At 40.3% G+C, this 18,684-nt stretch overlaps 1 pseudogene; it reads left to right on the top strand.

The window, feature by feature from the left end:
- Positions 1-12,286: 12,286 nt before the first annotated feature.
- On the top strand, positions 12,287-18,361 carry LOC138420985 (interferon-induced very large GTPase 1-like; annotated as a pseudogene).
- Positions 18,362-18,684: the final 323 nt, after the last annotated feature.

The following is an 18,684-nucleotide window of genomic DNA, read 5'->3' on the forward strand; positions in this document are numbered from 1 at the left end:
CTTCTTTATTTTTGAATGATAGTTTTGCCAGGTATAGAGTTATGGGCTTTCTCTTTCTTTAGGTACTTTAAATATGTCATCGCACTGCCTTCTGGCCTCCATGGTTTCTGCTAAGATGTCCAGTCTTTTCTTAATGAGTCTCCCTTATATAGGACAGTCATTTTGCTGCTTTCAAGGTTCTTCCTTTGTTTCTGCTTTAAAAGTTTTATTACAATATGTCTTAGTGTGGATCTCTTGTGTTTTTCCTTTCTAAAGTTCATTGAGCTTCTTGAATGTGTAGATTCATGTATTTAATCAAAGTATGACTTGTTGAGAAATGCTGGACTGGAAGAAAAACAAGCTGGAATCAAGATTGCCAGGAGAAATATCAATAACCTCAGATATATAGATGACAGCAGCCTTATGGCAGAAAGTGAAGAGGAACTAAAAAGCCTCTTGATGAAAGTGAAAGAGGAGAGTGAAAAAGTTGGCTTAAAGCTCAACATTCAGAAAACGAAGATCGTGGCATCTGGTCCCATCACTTCATGGGAAACAGATGGGGAAACGGTGGAAACAGTGTCAGACTTTATTTTTGGGGGCTCCAAAATCACTGCAGACGGTGAGTGCAGTCATGAAATTAAAAGACGCTTACTCCTTGGAAGAAAAGTTATGACCAACCTAGATGGCATATTGAAAAGCAGAGACATTACTTTGCCAACAAAGGTCCACCTAGTCAAGGCTATGGTTTTTCCAGTAGTCATGTATGGATGTGAGAGTTGGACTGTGAAGAAGGCTGAGCGCCGAAGAATTGATGCTTTTGAACTGTGGTGTTGGAGAAGACAATTGAGAGTCCCATGGACTGCAAGGAGATCCAATCAGTCCATTCTGAAAGAGATCAGCCCTGGGATTTCTTTGGAAAGAATGATGCTAAAGCTGTAACTCCAGTACTTTGGCCACCTCATGCAAAGAATTGACTCATTGGAAAAGACCCTGATGCTGGGAGGAATTGGGGGCAGAAGGAGAAGGGGAAGACAGAGGATGAGATGGCGGGATGGCATCACGGACTCGATGGACATGAGTCTGAGTGAACTCCGGGAGTTGGTGATGGACAGGGAGGCCCGGCATGCTGTGATTCATGGGGTCGCAAAGAGTCGGACACGACTGAGCGACTGAACTGAACTGAATGAATTGTTGGTCATAGTTTCCTCAAAATTCTTTTACATTCCTTTCTCTCTATTCTCATTATAAAACTTGCATTATTTGATGTTCTATTATTGATGGTTTCTCAAGATCTCATAGGCTCTCTTCATTTTTCTTCATTCCCTTGTCTTTATGTTCCTCAGACTGGATAATTTTAAATGACTTGTTTTCAATTTCTCTGATTTCCAACTCTGACTGACCAAATCTGATGTTGAAATTCTTAGTGAATTCATTTCCGGTATTGTAATTTTTAACCTAGAAGTAGTTTGGTCCCTTTTTATAACTTGCATCTCTTTAGAGATATACATTGTTTGAGGAATTTCATTCCCCTGGAGTTATACAATTTTTGTCCATGATTTCCTTTGGTATTTTGAGAATATTTAAGCCAGTTGAATTATAGGCCTTGCTGAATAACTTCTATGACTTGATTTCTCATTGATACTTTCTATTAATTTTTCTATGAATGGGTCATATTTTCTTGTTTCTTTGCAAGTTTTTTAAATTTTTTTGTGGAAAACTGGACATTTTGAATTTTATAATAAGATAACTCTTGAAATCATAACCTTTCTTGTGCTCAGGGCTTGTTTTTGTTGGTTCCTGTGGGTTTTGGTTATATGTCTAGCATTTTTCTACCTTGTTATGTAAGAATTTTAGTGGTATGTGCTCTCAGAAATGTGTCCTTTATCTTAAGGCAAGTTTATGTGTTGTTTGAGTTTTTTGCCTGGAGACAAAACAGAAACATACCCAAACAAACAACGGCAAGAAAAAACAACTCTCTTTGTATACTGGCTCAGTGTTTAGCATGCCTTGAATACTTTGTTGTTCAGTCACTCAGTCGTGTCCAATTCTTAAGGACCTCATGGACTTCAGGACACTAGGCTTTCCTGTCCATCACCATCTGTCAGTGCTTGCTCAAACTCATGTCCATTCAGTTAGTGATGCCATCCAACCATCTCATCCTCTGTCATCCCCTTCTCCTCCCACCTTCAATCCTTCCCAGAATCAAGGTCTTTTTTAATGAGTCAGCTCTTCACACCAGGTGGCCCAGCTATTGGAGCTTCAGCTTCAGCATCAGCCCTTCTAATGAATATTCAGGACTGATTTCCTTTAGGATTGGCTGGTTTGATTTCCTGGCAGTCCGAGGGACTCTCAAGAGTCTTCTCCAACACCACAGTTCAAAAGCATTAATTCTTTGGAGTTCATCCTTCTTTATGGTCCAACTCTCACACCCATTCTTTGACATTACCTTTCTTTGGGATTGGAATGAAAACTGACCTTTTCCAGTCCTGTGGCCACTGCTGAGTTCTCCAATTTTGCTGGCATATTGAGTGCAGCACTTTCACAGCATCATCTTTTAGGATTTGAAATATCACCACTGGAATTCCATCACCTCCACTAGCTTTGTTTGTAGTGATGCTTCCTAAGGCTCACTTGACTTAACATGCCAGGATGTCTGGCTCTAGGTGAGTGATGACACCATCATGATTATCTGGGTCATGAAGATCTTCTTTGTATAGTTGTTCTTTGTATTCTTCCACTTTTTCTTAATATCTTCTGCTTCTGTTAGGTCCGTATCTTTTCTGTCCTTTATTGTGCCCACCTTGACTCCAGCTTGTGCTTCACCCAGCCTGACATGTCGCGTGATGTACTCTGCATATAAGTTAAACAAGCAAGGTGACAATATACAGTCTTTATATACTCCTTTCCTACTTTGGAACCAGTCCATTGTTCCATGACCAGTTCTAAGTATTGCTTCCTGACCTGCATTCAAGTTTCTCAGGAGACAGGTAAGATGGTCTAGTACTCCCATCTCTTTAAGAGTTTTCCACAGTTTGTTGCAATTCACACAAAGGCTTTGGTGTAGTCAGTAAAGCAGAAGTGGCTATTTTTCTGGAATTCTCTTGCTTTTTCTATAACCCAACAGATCTTGGCAATTTGATCTCTGTTTCCTGTGCCTTTTCTAAATCTGTCAATGCCTAACCACACCCTTTACAATTCTGCCTTAGCCTTTAGTTTCTGCTTCTCTTGAAACTAAAGATCACTTACAGATATAAATCCTACACATAGGGAATTTTCACTGTTCCACTTTCCCACAACATGTCTCTTCTCAGTCTTTCTTACCAAGTTTTCAACATGTCTATTGTTTACCTCAACCTTAACATCTTCCCCCAGATAGGAGGGGTTGTCTATTTACCTTTCTTGTTTGCAAGGAATGCCCTCCACTTGGCTGCATTCTAATGGAGCTCTGTGCTGCACAAAATAAAAACCAAACTGCCTTTCTTCAGTCTTTCAGATAACTCCCAGAGGGCTCCAAGTAGACAAACAGAATCGTTGAGATCAGGGTCTGCTCCTTTCCCTTTGAATCCAGGGACAAAGGTCTCACAATGGGAATATGGCCTATATCTTCACGACTATCTCAAGCAGGGGAGGAAGGTGGCCCAAAGGAAAGTAAAAGTTCCGCAACACTCCCCTCCCATTTGTAAGTTGCCTTTTTCTTGATCAGCACACATAAACCTTTAATTGTTTTCCAGATTTTCAACAAAGTAGATTCTGATGCCTTTTTCCTCATTTATTGTTTCAGTAGAAGGATGGAGTTACTTATCCCTGGACCCCTGGAGTTACTTATCCCTTCATATTTGCAGATGTGTTCCCATGTAATTTACTTTTCATAATGGTTGTGCTTAATAACTGTCTTACAAAATCCTGAACATTTAACAATTTTCTCATGAGACAGTTTAGGCTGGTTCTGAGACACCATGCAATATGGTCACTGAAGGCATAACAGATGTTTACAGAGGTTTCTGAGAAGGCACTAAGAGGGAATCTATAAGAAAAGTTTCCCAGATCAGTCAAGAATTGAAGGCCTAAGACTAAAATCTTATTCCTCCCTGAAAATGCTCTTGTATGATTTTCTAACCATTTTATCACTTATTCTTGTCCCCTACACATATCCCACTTCTAATCTCAATGAGAGTTTCTCACAACATAGATCCTTATCTGCTCTAGCTCTCAGTTATCAGAACTGCTGAAGATTTTAGGCTCCTTTCAGCAGGCAACATAATAAAACATTGCAGTATCATAAGATAAATGTCAGATAATATTCCACATCAAGACATTGTAGAAGAAAATCTATGAACCAAAATTTCATAGGTTGTGTTATTATTTTAAACATTATAGTTATAGCTAGGGTCATAGGATATAGAAACAGTACTGAAATGTTTATTTATAGACTAAACTTCTGTTGAAGAATGAATTGAGACAGAATCTATAGTACATGACAATATTTCCTTATGTGGAAAAGTTTTCTATCCTTGCCAAGGCACTGCTAAATTAAAAAAAAAAGAAACACTATTGTTTCTGGAAAATGAGAGAAAGAGAAATAAAACTGAAAGTATATCCACAGCAGTGGGTAGAAGCAAAGGAGGGGCTCACCTTGACAGCTGGGTGTTGAATAGGTTTATATGTGTGATGTTCCACCCAGGGGCACTCATACACATACACACACAAGATAACCCACCTTATAATCATTAGTCCTCTTCTTATATTACATTTATTATAACATTGTAATAGTATTATACTTAACATTATATTGTTAATATTTATTATATTGTATCAATTTATGTATGAATTATCTGTCTCCTCACCCTGGATAAGCAAGGACATTTCTGTCTTATTCAGCAAGCAATCTATAGAACCTAGAACATTACTGGCAAAAGACCAGTATTGGTAAAGACTGAAATAAATGTGGGGCATCTTTGGTTTGCGCTTCCCTGGTGGTTCAGATGGTAAAGAATCTGCCTGCAATGTGGGAGACCTGGGTCAGTCCCTGTGTTGGGAGGATCCCCTGGAGGAGGGCATGGCACCCACTCCAGTATTCTTTGCCTAGAGAATCCCCATGGACAGAGGAGCCTGACAGGCTACAGTCTACACAGTCCATGGGTCACAAAGTGTTGGGCACAACTGCGCAGCACAGCACAGCACAACCTTGGTTTATTTATGCTCACTCTGGTCTATAATATTTACTGGATTAAACTAGATTAGATAAACACAAGAAAGAAGAAAATGTTTTATTGAGCTTAACAGTCAGTAAGATGAAAGTTCAGTTCAGTTCAGTCGCTTAGTCATGTCCGACTCTTTGCGACAACATTAATCGCAGCACACCCGGCCTCTGTCCATCATCAAACCCAGAGTTCACTCAGACTCATGTCCATTGCGTCAGTGATGCCACCCAGCCATCTCATCCTCTGTCGTCCCCTTCTCCTCCTGCCCCCAATCCCTCCAAGTATCAGAGTCTTTTCCAATGAGTCAACTCTTCACATGAGGTGGCCAAAATACTGGAGTTTCAGCTTCAGCATTCCTCTAAAGAAATCCCAGGGCTGATCTCCTTCAGAATGGACTGGTTGGATCTCCTTGCAGTCCAAGGGACTCTCAAGAGTCTTCTCCAACACCACAGTTCAAAAGCATCAATCTTCAGAGCTCAGCTTTCTTCACAGTCCAACTCTCACATCATACATGACTACTGAAAAAAACCATAGCCTTGACTAGACAGACCTTTGTTGGCAAAATAATGTCTCTGCTTTTGAATATGCTATCTAGCTTGATCATAACTTTTCTTCCAAGGAGTAAGCATCTTTTAATTTCCTGGCTGCAGTCACCATCTGCAGTGATTTTAAAGAAAGCTGAAAGCTAAAGTATTTATGCTTTTAAACTGTGGTGTTGGAGAAGACTCTTGAGAGTCCCTTGGACTGCAAGGAGATCCAACTAGTCAATCCTAATGAAATCAGTCCTGAATATTCATTGGAATGACTGATGTTGAAGCTGAAACTCCAATACTTTGGCCACCTGATGTGAAGAACTGACTCGTTGGAAAAGGCCCTGATGCTGGGAAAGATTGAAGGCAGAAGGAGAAGGGGACGACAGAGGATGAGATGGTAGGTTGGCATCACCAACTCAATTGACAGGAGTTTGAACAAGCTCCAGGAGATGTTGATGGGCAGGGAAGCCTGGCATGCTGCTGTCTATGGGGTCACAAAGAGTTGAACATGATTGAATGACTGAACTGAACTGAACTGAGAGAACAGGGCTCTAAGAAGGTGGATGAACCTTATGCATTCTCTAGAGAATCAAGAACTAAAATTAGTCTAGTGAGGATTAGAGGAGCTCCCGTTGAAGCTCTGTTTCTCCCTTCTTCTAGAATACTCATGATTTTTTTACGTCCTAGACTGATGGAGAACCTTCTCTGACCATGACTTATTCATACCTATAACCCCATTTTCAATCAGAACACCTGATACATAGTCTATGATATGTATGACCTCATACAAACCTGTATGGGTTTGTATAACAAGCCTGTTTGTGGGTTTCAACAGGATGGAAAAATTTGAGAATATGATGTCTGATTGTAGTGAGCTAAAGAGACACAGAAGTCAGAGAGAACTATTTGGAACCTGAGACACTGGAAAAATCAGAGTGGGATGAATGTGATGGGAAAACAAAAGGAGGAAGAGGTCTGGAAATCTGGTGATAAGTGCAAATTGGGACATCCTGTTTTGATCCAGCTTCATGGGGAGTCCTGTCTGCTGAAGACCACATCTCTGTCTTAGGCAAATCTCTAGATTGGCTCTCCAAATACATATCTTCATGGTCTTACCCCAGGTATTCAACTTTGTTTTCTCATTTCCACTGTCCACAAACAATACCCAAATACATGGCTGTCCTCTGCCCAGATGAACAGTTTGTTTGTGCCGAGCCTAGCGGTTTCCCACAAGTCTTCAGAGACACAATGCAAACATGTTGTGACCAGTTTTCAATGAGGACATTAGGTTGAGTTGTTAATCATATTGTTTGAGTGCTCTTTGTATTTACTGATTTTTTCTTGGTTTGTTTTATCAGGTACAAAATATACAGTAATACTAAATCTTTCCTAAAGTATTTGTAGATTCAATTTCACCAAGTCTGTAACCTCTGCTTTATTTTTATTGAATTAATGTTTTAGAACAGTTTCAGGTTTGCACAAAAATGAGCAGAAGTTATAGAGCTTTCCCGTATACCTCTTGGCCCCACAAATGTGTAATCTCCTGCATTATCAATATCCCCCAACAAAGTGGCACATTTGTTACAGTGATGAACCCACACTGAAATGTCAATATCATCATGAGCACACAGTTTATATATGTCTTGCATATTCTATGAGTTTTGAAAAATGTCTAATGAAGTGTAACAAACTTTTAAATAGGTTCATTGCCCTAAAAATCCTCTGTGCTCCTCCTTCTCATCCTTTCCTTGTAACCACTCGTCTTCGTGCTTTCACTATAATTTTGTTTATTCCAGAATATATTACAATTGGAATCACAGTATATAGCCTTTTGATCTGGCTTTATATGTTTGGTAATATATATTTACATTTCCTCCATGTCTTCTCATTTTGTTTCATTTAATTCTTTCCATTTTTTTAAGATAGAACTGAATAATATTCCACTGTCTAGAAGTATCACAGTTTATTTTTTGACTCACCTACTGAAGGATGTCTTGTTTGTCTCCAGGTTTTTGAAATTATAAATAAGGTTGCTATAGACATCATTGTATTAGTTTTTGTGAGTATAATTTAGGTATAAATACCAAGGAGCATGATTGCTAGTCATATGGAAAAAGAACAATTAGGTTTGTAAGAATGAAACAAACTATTTGTAAGAATGAAACTAACTATCTTTCAAAGTAGCTATTCCACTTGCATTCCCAGAAGCAATGAATCAGAGTTACTTTCACACCACACCCTTGCCAGCAACAGTGTTGCTAGTGATCTGAATTTTAGCCATTCTAATAGGTATAACAATGCCAATCTATTAAATTCCTTGAGACTTCAAAGAATTTGTCTTAAAATTTTATCTAGATATTTTAGATAACTCAGTTTGAAAAGTCGTTCTATTTTGTAATTAATTTATGTTTTGGCTGCGCTGGGTCCTTACTGCTGTGTGCAGGCTTTCTCTAGCTGCAGTAAGTACTCTAGTTGCCGTGTGCATATGCACACTGCCTATATCTCATCCATATCCTGTCTTCACTTCCTTTGCATATACACCCAGGGCCTCTCATTGTGGCGGCTTCTTTTATGGTGGAGCACAGCCCTAGGGCACACGGGTTTTTGTAGCTGCAGCACATGGGCTCAGTAGTTGTGGCTTGTGGGCTCTAAGCACAGGCGCAGATGTTGTGGTGCTCCATCTTAGTTGCTCTGTGGCATGTTAGTTGCTCTGGACCAGGGATTGAACCAGTGTTCTCTGCATTGCAAGGTGGATTCCTAAACACTGTCCACCAGAGAAGCCCAGAAAAGCTGTTTTTTTGAATTACTGTGTCTGCCATTAAATTTAGATTCAAATTTTAGTGACACTGGGGAAGATGGAAAGCACAAAATCAAAATGACTGTAAGATGAGATGACAATTAGAGTGATTCGGTAAAGACAAAATGAAGGGAAAATCTAAGGGAGAGCTGATAGGGAATTAAAAAGAACTGAGATTTATGAGAGATTGAAAAGGATAATTTGAAAGGACATGAAACTACATTCATATTATGAGGAAGAAGGATGCATAGGATTATAACAGTGACATTCAGTAGGACAGGAAATACAAGGAGAGAGGAAACCTGAATTATGTGTGAAGTTTAACATGTGAAATCTCATCTCATATAAAATGTCTCAAAGATAGTGGGGTTAAAAACATAACACTGAGAAAACACTGAATATAAGAGTATTTGGTTCTACATACACACATTAAAATGGCATCAGTAGATAAAGAGAATTTGATTATACATATATAGTTATAATATAAAATAGATATATATATAATATAATGATATTAACTAGTGTCAGAGGAAGAGTGAGAAGAGAGTGACAAGTATAAATCAGCTAGGAAGTGCATTTTATTGAGATAAATTAACATATAACCCTGCACAATTCTAAAGTATACAAGGCGCTGATATGATACATTTTTATATTGCCATATGACCAAGATAGAGTTAGCTAACACCTCTATCACATCACAGTAGCATTTCTTTATTGTGGTGAGAACAATTAAGTCCCTTGGCAACTTTGAGGTTTATAATACCGTGTATTGTTTATAATCACTATGTGTGCTATGTGCTATGCTTAGTTGCTCAGTCGTGTCCAGCTCCTTGTGACCCCATGGACTGTAGCCCACCAGGCTCCAGTGTCCATAAGGATTCTCCAGGAAAAAATACTGGAGTGGGTTGCCATGCCCTCTTCCAGGGGATCTTCCCAACCTAGGGATCAAATCCAGGTCTCCTGCACTGCAGGTGGATTCTTTACCATCTGAGCCACCAGGGAAGCCTAGATGTCTAGGACTTATTCATCTACTGATGGCACATTTGTACCTTTAAACAGTATCTCCCTAATTCCTACACCTTCCAACGCCTGGTAACCACCATACTGCTCTGGTTTTACAAGTTTGGCTTTTTTAGATTCCACATGTAAGTGATATTATACAGAATTTCTCTTGCTTGGTCTGACTTATCACACTTAGCATAATGCACTCAAATCCATCCATGTTGTCACACACAAAGGACTTCCCTCTTTCTTGTGATTGTATAATATTCCACTCTGTGTCTGTGTCTGTGCACATCTGTGCATGCTGTATCACATACCCTTTATCCATTAAGCCATGGGCTGACACTTAGGCTGTTTCCATATCTTGGCTATTGTGAATAACAATGCAGTAAACATGGGGGTGCATATATCTCTTCAATATCCTGTCTTCACTTCTTTTGCATATATGCACATGAGTGGAATTGCTGGATAATATTGTGATCCTATTTTTCATTTTTGAGGAAACTGTACAATCCTTTCCATATTGGCTGACCAACTTAAATTCTCAGCAACAGTACACAAGGGTTCCCTTTTTTCCACACCCTCCTAGCATTTATTATTTGTAGACTATATAATGATGGCCATTATGATTGGCTTGAGCTGATACCTCATTATGGTTTTGATTTGCATTTCCCTAACAATTAACCACTTTTGAACTGTGGTGTTGGAGAAGACTCTTAAGAGTCCCTTGGACTGCAAGGAGATCCAACCAGTCCACTGCCAGAGTCCAGCTCCAGCAGCCAAGGATTCAACCTGAAGAGCTGAACAGTGTCGGCGATGAGACAGCCTCACATTTTTCTATGGACTGCTGTTTATTTCAAGTTTAAGATTCTCTTTTATACTTTTACAAAAGCATTAGGCCAGAGGTTTGACATATTCAGATCCCCCCTCCCGGATTTTTTATCTCCATAAATCATTGTTGCTCTTCAAACAGAGTTCCTGCTTCAGTGATTCTCTCAGAATCAGCCTTATCATCTATTATCTACCTCTTCTAATGTGTCCTATAGTTGACTTGTGATTACACTGTAACTCATGCTACATTCCTCAGTTTACTACTTATCTTTCTAAATCCTGTTTGCCCCTAACATCCTGAGCTTGCTATCTGTTAAAAAGGCTTCTAGCTATAGTGTTTCTAAAAATTCCTAACTTCTATAAGTAAGCTATAGTAAAATATGCTAACTTTACAACATTCCTTAAATCTTTAAGTTCTAACTGTTTTAATTATTTCTAAGCCCTAAATTCAGTAAACTCCTTTGCCATAAACATTTTCCTCACAAATAGGCTTCAGATATCAATCCCTCCCATGGCCTCAAGCTACGGCCTATGTGCTCATCCTGGAACACTCTTTTGTAAAAGTCTTTGAACAAATGTCAATGATTAACTTTATGAATCATCTTCTGAGCAATGCTGCAGAAGGCTTTGTGCCTTCTCATGCTCCTCTCAAGAATAATAAGCATCTTAATATTCCTTTCTAGTCAACTCAGCCGAGGAGAGGAAAAGACAAGTCAGAATTACAAGGCCTAACTCCTTCATCCCGGGATCCATGCCTGCGGAATGAGGAGAGGGGGCTGGGGACCGTGCCTCCATTTTGTCAGTAATGCCTAACGCGGCTCACAACAGTCCATCCTAAAGGAGATCAGTCCTGGGTGTTCATTGGTAGAACTGATGCTAAAGCTGAAACTCCAATACTTTGGCCACCTCATGCGAAGAGCTGACTCATTGGAAAAGACCCTGATGCTGGGAGGGATTAGGGGCAGGAGGAGAAGGGGATGACAGAGGATGAGATGGTTGGATGGCATCACCGACTCGATGGACATGAGTCTGAGTGAACTCCAGGAGCTGGTGATGGACAGGGCGGCCTGGCATACTGTGATTCATAGGATTGCAAAGAGTCAGAAACAACTGAGCGACTGAAATGAACTGAATGGAACGGAACAATTAACAATGTTGAGTGACTTTTCATGTGCCTGTTGGTCACCTGTATGTCTTCTTTGGAGAAACATCTATTTATTCTTTGCCTATTTTTCCCTAATATTCCTTAAATGTAGCTATCCAATTTTCCCACCACCACTTATCGGAATTATCTTTTTTCCCATTGTTTTCTCACCTCTTTTATCATAGATTATTGACCATAAGTGTGTAGGTTCATTTCTGGGCTCTCTAGTCTTTTCCATTGATCTATGTGTTTGCTTTTATGCCAATATCATGCTCTTTTGATTAATGTAGATTTAGAGTATAGTCTGAATAGGGAACGTGATACATCCAGCTATTTTTTTTTCCTCCAGTCAGCTTTGCGAATTGAGTCCTTTGTGATTCCAAAAAAATTTTTTAGAATAATTTTGTCCTACTTTTGTGAAAGTGTCCTGGGTATTTTGATAGTGATTGAATTAAATCTATAGATTGCTTTGGATAATATGACCATTTTAAACAACATTAATCCTTCTAATCAAGGAACACAGGATATATTTCCATTCCTTTTTTATCATTTTCAAATTCCTTCATCACTGTTTATAGTTTTCAGAATATAGGTCTTGCACCTTCTTGCTGTAGTTTATTCCGTGGTATTTCATTCTTTTTAGTCTGATCATAAATGGGATTGTTCCCTGAATTTTTTTTTTTTGAACTGATAGTTCATTATTAGTGTATACAAAAGCAACAGATTTATGCAAATTAATCACAGAATTCTGCCTATTAACATGCCAAAGGCTAACTGAGTGTCTTTTCTTCCAACAGCCATGGACACAGCAGTGTCTACGCCCAATGAACCCCTGCTCAGAGGCAAAAATGGGCAAGATCTCCAAGAGATGCTCAGAGAAGTAGGACTGGCAGTTGAATACTAGTCGTCAAAGCAGCAGGAACACTTGGGTGTGACTTCTGTCCATGCCTTACAATACCTAGAAGAAAAAAACCTCCAGAAACTGAAATGCCAGGTGCAACATTCCTGGGAGAAAAGGGCCCTGGAGAAACTGCTTAACCTGTCACATTCAAATACTCTTTCAGAGTTATAGGAGTCTTGAGTGGAATCATTAAAGAAAAGGCAGAAGGAGGCAGAACAGGTAATGCAGGAACAATGAGAAATGCTGTCGAATGGAAGCAACAACAGGAAGAGGCAGTGAGGAAAAAGGAAGCAGCGCTGAGGCAAACAATGGAGATCCCCAAAGAGTTCTGGCCATCTCCTGAAAACCCCCCAGGAGAAGTCACGGAAGATATGCAGAGACACCTGAACCTCAGGGAAGGGGCACTTTCTCACAGGAAAATACTTCCAGATAGAGAACTGGTGAGACATGCGTCCTCCGGAATAGCCCTACAGGGAATTTACAAAACCAGTGACCAAAGGTGTCTCCTAGAGAAGAAAGAGGAACTACTCTGTGTCCCCAAGGAGTTTGTACTCCGTGGCCCTAATCAGGACAGAAGTGAAGGAATTTACATCTTCTCAAGAAGAATCCATGTTCACTCAGACTGCAGAGAAGCTGGGCTTTAGTATAACTGCCTTAGCAAAGGGTGGAGGTTGGGGAATTAGCCTGGAAGCTGGTATGGATCAGAGCATGCATTCAGAATCCAAGAAAATACAACAGGCACATTCTACACACTCTTATTTCTGCTCAACCAAGTTCATCTATATTCCACTGGCCTCCTGTATCTTTCCCATTGACCAGCTCAAACTTTCCAATGCTGCTCTCCAGGATTTAAAATACATTGAAGACCTTTTGGGTCAGTCAAAAGACCCACACAAACTACTCTTGCTGAGGCATAAGACTGAAGCCTTCTTCCAGAGGTTTGGGTCTCATGCTGATCAGGGCCCTCTGCACCTCGGGGGAATCTACTGGTGGAAAGCCATTTCAGAGGGTTTCCAAAAAGAGCAGGTAGCAGAAGTGAAACAGCAAGCAGCAGAGGCCCTGGATATTTACATAAGGGGCAGTACAGTGGCTTTGGAGTGAACATTGGTACAGGTCTGGATATGTCAGACCCTCACTCAAAAAAAGCCTCTCAGAGAACAACCTTGCAAAATCTCCAGACCAAAGTTCAGTTATCTGTGGCCCAGAGAAGTGGCCCACCAGAAGCAAATGGCTTTTTTGACTGGAAACCTGGTCTAGTCACCAATAATCAAACCTGGTGTGTCATTGACCATGGACTTCAGCTGGTACCTGTTTGGGACATTGTCCTCTATGGCCACAGAGATGATTTTAAGGATCCTCGTAAAGTAGCTAACTGCCTGAAAGACAACTCACTGCCCAGATACAGGAGTGAAAAAAATTCCTGAGTATTGAGAAGGAGGCTAGGATTTTCCTAGAGGATGTGAAATCCTGGGATGTTTTTGATCCTGAAGAACAGTTTAAAAGGCTGATAAATTTCATGCAAAGATTGAGTCAAAAAACCGAAAGTTATACCATTTGGACTAATATATGCCTCAAAGACTGGGGTCTGCAGAATTTTCTGGTAAATACTGTAAACTTTTACAAAAACATTTCTATTTATGACACTAAATTTATTAAATCTCAGTTGAGCAGTCTTTTGGATCCTCATATTTATAAAGTAGGAAACTTTCCTCAGGCTCAATCCATTATGCAGTAGATATTTCAGTCAGAATCAACGGAAGAAAATGTCCTTATCCCCTAATTTTCTGAATTAATTGAAATATGTAAAAAAGCACAGAATGACCTTAGGGAAGCAAAGGCCAACTCTGAATCCACAGAGTTGGTGGAGGAAATTCAAAGAAACCTGACTTATGAGGTCAACTTGTCTCTTGCCTGCTTCTTGAAATACCTCTGAGAAACAGGGAAGCAAGACACACAATGTCATGCTACTTTTGACAGCAACTGGTGCAAGATATCATGTGGTTGACAATGTATTTCAGCATCTCCTGGGGCATGATGAGTTGGACTTCCTATTGGACAAAATGCAAACTGTGCAAAATAAATACCAAGAGCTCAAAAATATTTGCAACTACAGGGCTCAGGCATTCCTGGTGCTCACAGGTCTGACAGCAACAGCAGGCATCATGGTTCCTTCTCCAGAGGAGAAAATACAACGCTTGGCATTGATCAAACATCTCATGGGACAATCTTTGACTAAAGAAGTTATATATGTCCTCACCAAACATGGAGATCATGATTGGTAAAACCTAGAAAAAGACTTGAGACTGCTCATTGATGGGAATTATGAAGCTGCTGTCTCTTCATTGCAAGTGGACGAGGTGAGAAAACAATTGCAAAATGTCTTCCATGAAAAGAAAGAGCCCCCTGAACCAAAGGATAATGAAAAGAAAAAGGAGGAAGTCATAGAAAATGGAGCCTTCCAAGATTTACTCCAGCATCTAGGCCTAGAACATTACTACCCAAGAAAAATGAGCAGAGCTAACTTCCAACTGATCCACAAGACTTCTGTGTACAACACCCAGCCCTTCTCTGAAAGAGAACTTCCCTTCTATTTCCTACAGAAGCTATTGATGCTGGATTATGGGCTGAGATACCTGATCATCAAACATGAAGAATATACAGAGACCAAGTCTATTCAAACACCTCAAATAAAGAAAAGGAGGTTTTTGATCCATATGAAGATCTACCTGAAGAAAGTGTTAGTCTGACTAAGCCCTCAGCAGCCACTAATGTTAGACCCTATGTTCACCCTATGGATATTCAGATGATAGTTCTTCACTGTGCAGATGATTTTGCCAGACAATATATTTTGGACAAACTTTCCATTTGTCAGTTTGCCCTCCCCCTTCTCATACCTAATCCTTGCAATGCTCAAACTGAATTCTCTCTCTGGTCTCTCAGACAAATTCGAAGGAGCTGGCAGCAAGTAGGGAAATCAATAAAAGATGAAAAGGACAATTACACGAATCAGCAGATGTGTCGTGTTTCTGCCCCCATTGTGTCTTTTATTAGAGTTGGAACGGGCTTCTCTGCCTCCAAATTGCAGATCATGAATTGTCTTCTCAGTGAACACAAACATGATGTCTTTTTTCACCAACATTGCAAAGGCAGCAGCAGAGACTGTCTCTTGATGGGAGGAGTGGTGGAAGTCGCCTGGTTCTGTCCTGGGGGTGAAGAGCAGGACAGATTTGACAACTGCTTGACCTTTACCAATCTTCACGGAGATGCAAAGGAACATGAGAAGCAACTCGCCTTTTTGCAGGAAGTTTCTTCCATAATTGTGGTGCTCGTGTCAATTTCTGATGACAATAAAGGAGACCAAAAAATAGTCCGTGACAAGAATCAGTCATCAAAACATTTAATCTTTTTGCTTGATGATAAAGGAAAAGTCACAGTCGATAATTTTGGACCAAAATCGAGAAATGAGATCTGGAACAGAAATGAGGCAGAATTAATAGGGGAGCTCACAACTACAAGCAAACATTTGCTGAAGCTCTCTAATACTGCACTCGGCTTGGAGAACTATGCCCAAGTTGCTCGCAAGCAAGGAATGCTTATTGATGAAGACCAGAGAGATTGCAAGGAAGCCAAGGAAAAGACAGAGTCTCTAATGACCCTACTGAGAGAAATGGAAATACCTCAGGTCAAGGAAAACTTATTACCTCTTCAGGGAAAACTGTGGCAACTTTGGTGTACAAAGAACAAAGAACTCTATCATCTGAGAGGTAAGGGGTATCACAGCATTGAACAACACAAAAGTGAGACTGAGACAGAAAAACAAATGATAAGACATGAACAGTTCAGAAAAGCCTTTCCTCTCAATGCTTTAATGCGTTCTGTCCTTGAAATTCTCCAAAATCATTCAGAAACTAGCACCAAACTCTACTTCCTCCAATGGCTGAATGTCGCTTTGGACAATCTGACTGCAGGACACTTGGAAAATCTAAAGGAGAAGAAAAAGGCATTGGTTCAAACAGAAAAGCAAGAGGCCACAAAGAGTAGCTCTCTGAAAGACTGGCAAAAAGAGATAGAAGCTATTTCCAGAGAGATTGATGACTGTACCTTGGGAATTGAGCACATTCTCAGAGAAGCTGGCCAGATCTATGAAGCTCTGGAAGAAGCTTCACCCATGAAAGATACCCTCTTTCTCTTCCTTCCCCACATTGCTGCAGATCTGATGATATCTGGTGTTCCCATTGAGCTGATGGATGGGGATGTTTCATATGTGCCCCTGAGGTGGGTGGCAGCTGTTTTTGACAAGCTCTCTGAGAAACTTGGAAACAAGCGGCTCTTTGTTCTCTCTGTCCTTGGCCTGCAGAGTTCAGGGAAGTCCACCCTGCTGAATGCCCTTTTTGGGCTGCAGTTCACTGTCAGTGCTGGGAGGTGTACCCGGGGGGCCTACATGCAGCTTCTGAAAGTGGAGGACACATTCACAGATGAACTTGGCTTTGACTTTGTGTTTGTTGTGGACACAGAGGGACTTCGAGCCCCAGAATTCAGCAACAAGTCCCAGAATCATGACAATGAGTTGGCAACCTTTGTCACTGGACTTGGAAACTTGACTCTGATCAATATTTTGGGGGGAAATCCATCAGAAATGCAAGATATTCCACAAAGAGTTGTCCAAGCTTTTCTGAGAATGAAACAAGTAAAAATCTCTCCCACTTGCCTCTTTGTCCATCAGAATGTGGGGGAAGTTACAGCTAAAGACCAAAATATGGAAGGAAAAAGGCAGCTAAAGCAGAGATTGGACAAAATGGCAGCAATAGCAGCTGAAGAAGAGCAGTGCTCTGATGTAACCTGCTTTAGTGATGTCATTAAGTTTGATGCCAATACCCACGTCTACTACTTTGCTCACCTCTGGGATGGCAATCCCCCTATGTCCCCACCCAATCCTCGCTACAGCCACAATGTTCAGGAACTCAAAAGCAGAATTCCTGTGACTGCTCAACAGGAATCTAGGGGAAGCATCATGAAGATATCAGAAGTAAAATTCCGAGTTCAAGATTTGTAGAGAGCCCTTCTGAATGAGAACTTTATCTTCAGCTTCAGGAACACTCAAGAAGTCATGGCCATGAGCAAACTGGAAAGCATGTATAACTCCTGGACATGGGAGCTGAGGAGTCATGTGCAGAGATTACAGGACCAGCTGATCAACCAGATTCAGAATGGAAAAATCCAGACACTTGAAACATATACCCTGGAGGCTCCAGTTACAGAGATATATGAACCCATCAAGCAAAAACTTGAAAAACATTATAATGAAGACACAGATAGTGAAGTACTGGTTCAGTGGAAAGGAAATTTTGAAAATAAACTTATAACCCTTAAAGAGGCACTAATTTTAGATGTCCAAAGGAAAGCCAAAGAACTTATCCATTTTAAAAAAATCATGGATAACAAAAAGTCAGGTTATAAAAAGGAATTATTGGGGGAAAAAAAAAAAGCAGAATTTGGCTTTATTGCTGAATGACACTGAATTGAGTGAGGAAGAGCTCCATGAGAAATTCAACCCACTTTGGGTAAAATGGGTCTGTGATGTGTCCTCAAGTCTCCCTCCAGCAGTAGAGCCTACAATTGAAGTGGATTCTGAAAGCATCCTTTATGATTATTTCAAGAACGAAAAAGACATGGCAAGCCTACTGGAGAACTATTCTGGAGAAAAGTTTGAAATCAACTATGACAAACATGTTAAGATGAAAAGCAAATATTTGGTACTCTTTACAATGACAATAGAGCCCCAAGATATACACTCCATAAACATGACTACTGACTGCATTATTTCAAGTTAGTGAAACTGTTAAAAAAATATCTCAGCAAAAGTGTGATTACAATCCAACTTACTTCCATGATATCCTGAGAATAATAGAAGAGGAGGTGAAGTCTGCACCCACTCAGAAAAGATACACATTTACAAAAAAATATATAAAATAGACTTATCATTCTGTTTAATACAAAGAGCATCACTTAAGTTTAAGGAGATGCACAAGGCATTCAAGAAGGCAAATGATCCTGTTAACTATTGTTATGCTCCGAGCCCATATCTCCGAACCGACCGAGAGAGAGAGAGCAAGTCCACCACGGTAATGCAAGGGCAAGAAGGGAGTTTATCTCTAGCGCGCTAGGGCCCAAGTCTCATCCCACACAAGGGAATCCGACAAGAGCCCCAAACAAAGGAGTATGGCGGCTTATGTACAGGCAGTTCTTTGTCTCAGTTACAGGAGTAGCTGGCGTTACATGATTGGCCAGGCAGGATG

This window comes from Ovis canadensis, chromosome 15 (genome assembly GCF_042477335.2).
Source record: "Ovis canadensis isolate MfBH-ARS-UI-01 breed Bighorn chromosome 15, ARS-UI_OviCan_v2, whole genome shotgun sequence".
In the NCBI taxonomy this organism is placed as follows: Eukaryota; Metazoa; Chordata; class Mammalia; order Artiodactyla; family Bovidae; genus Ovis; species Ovis canadensis.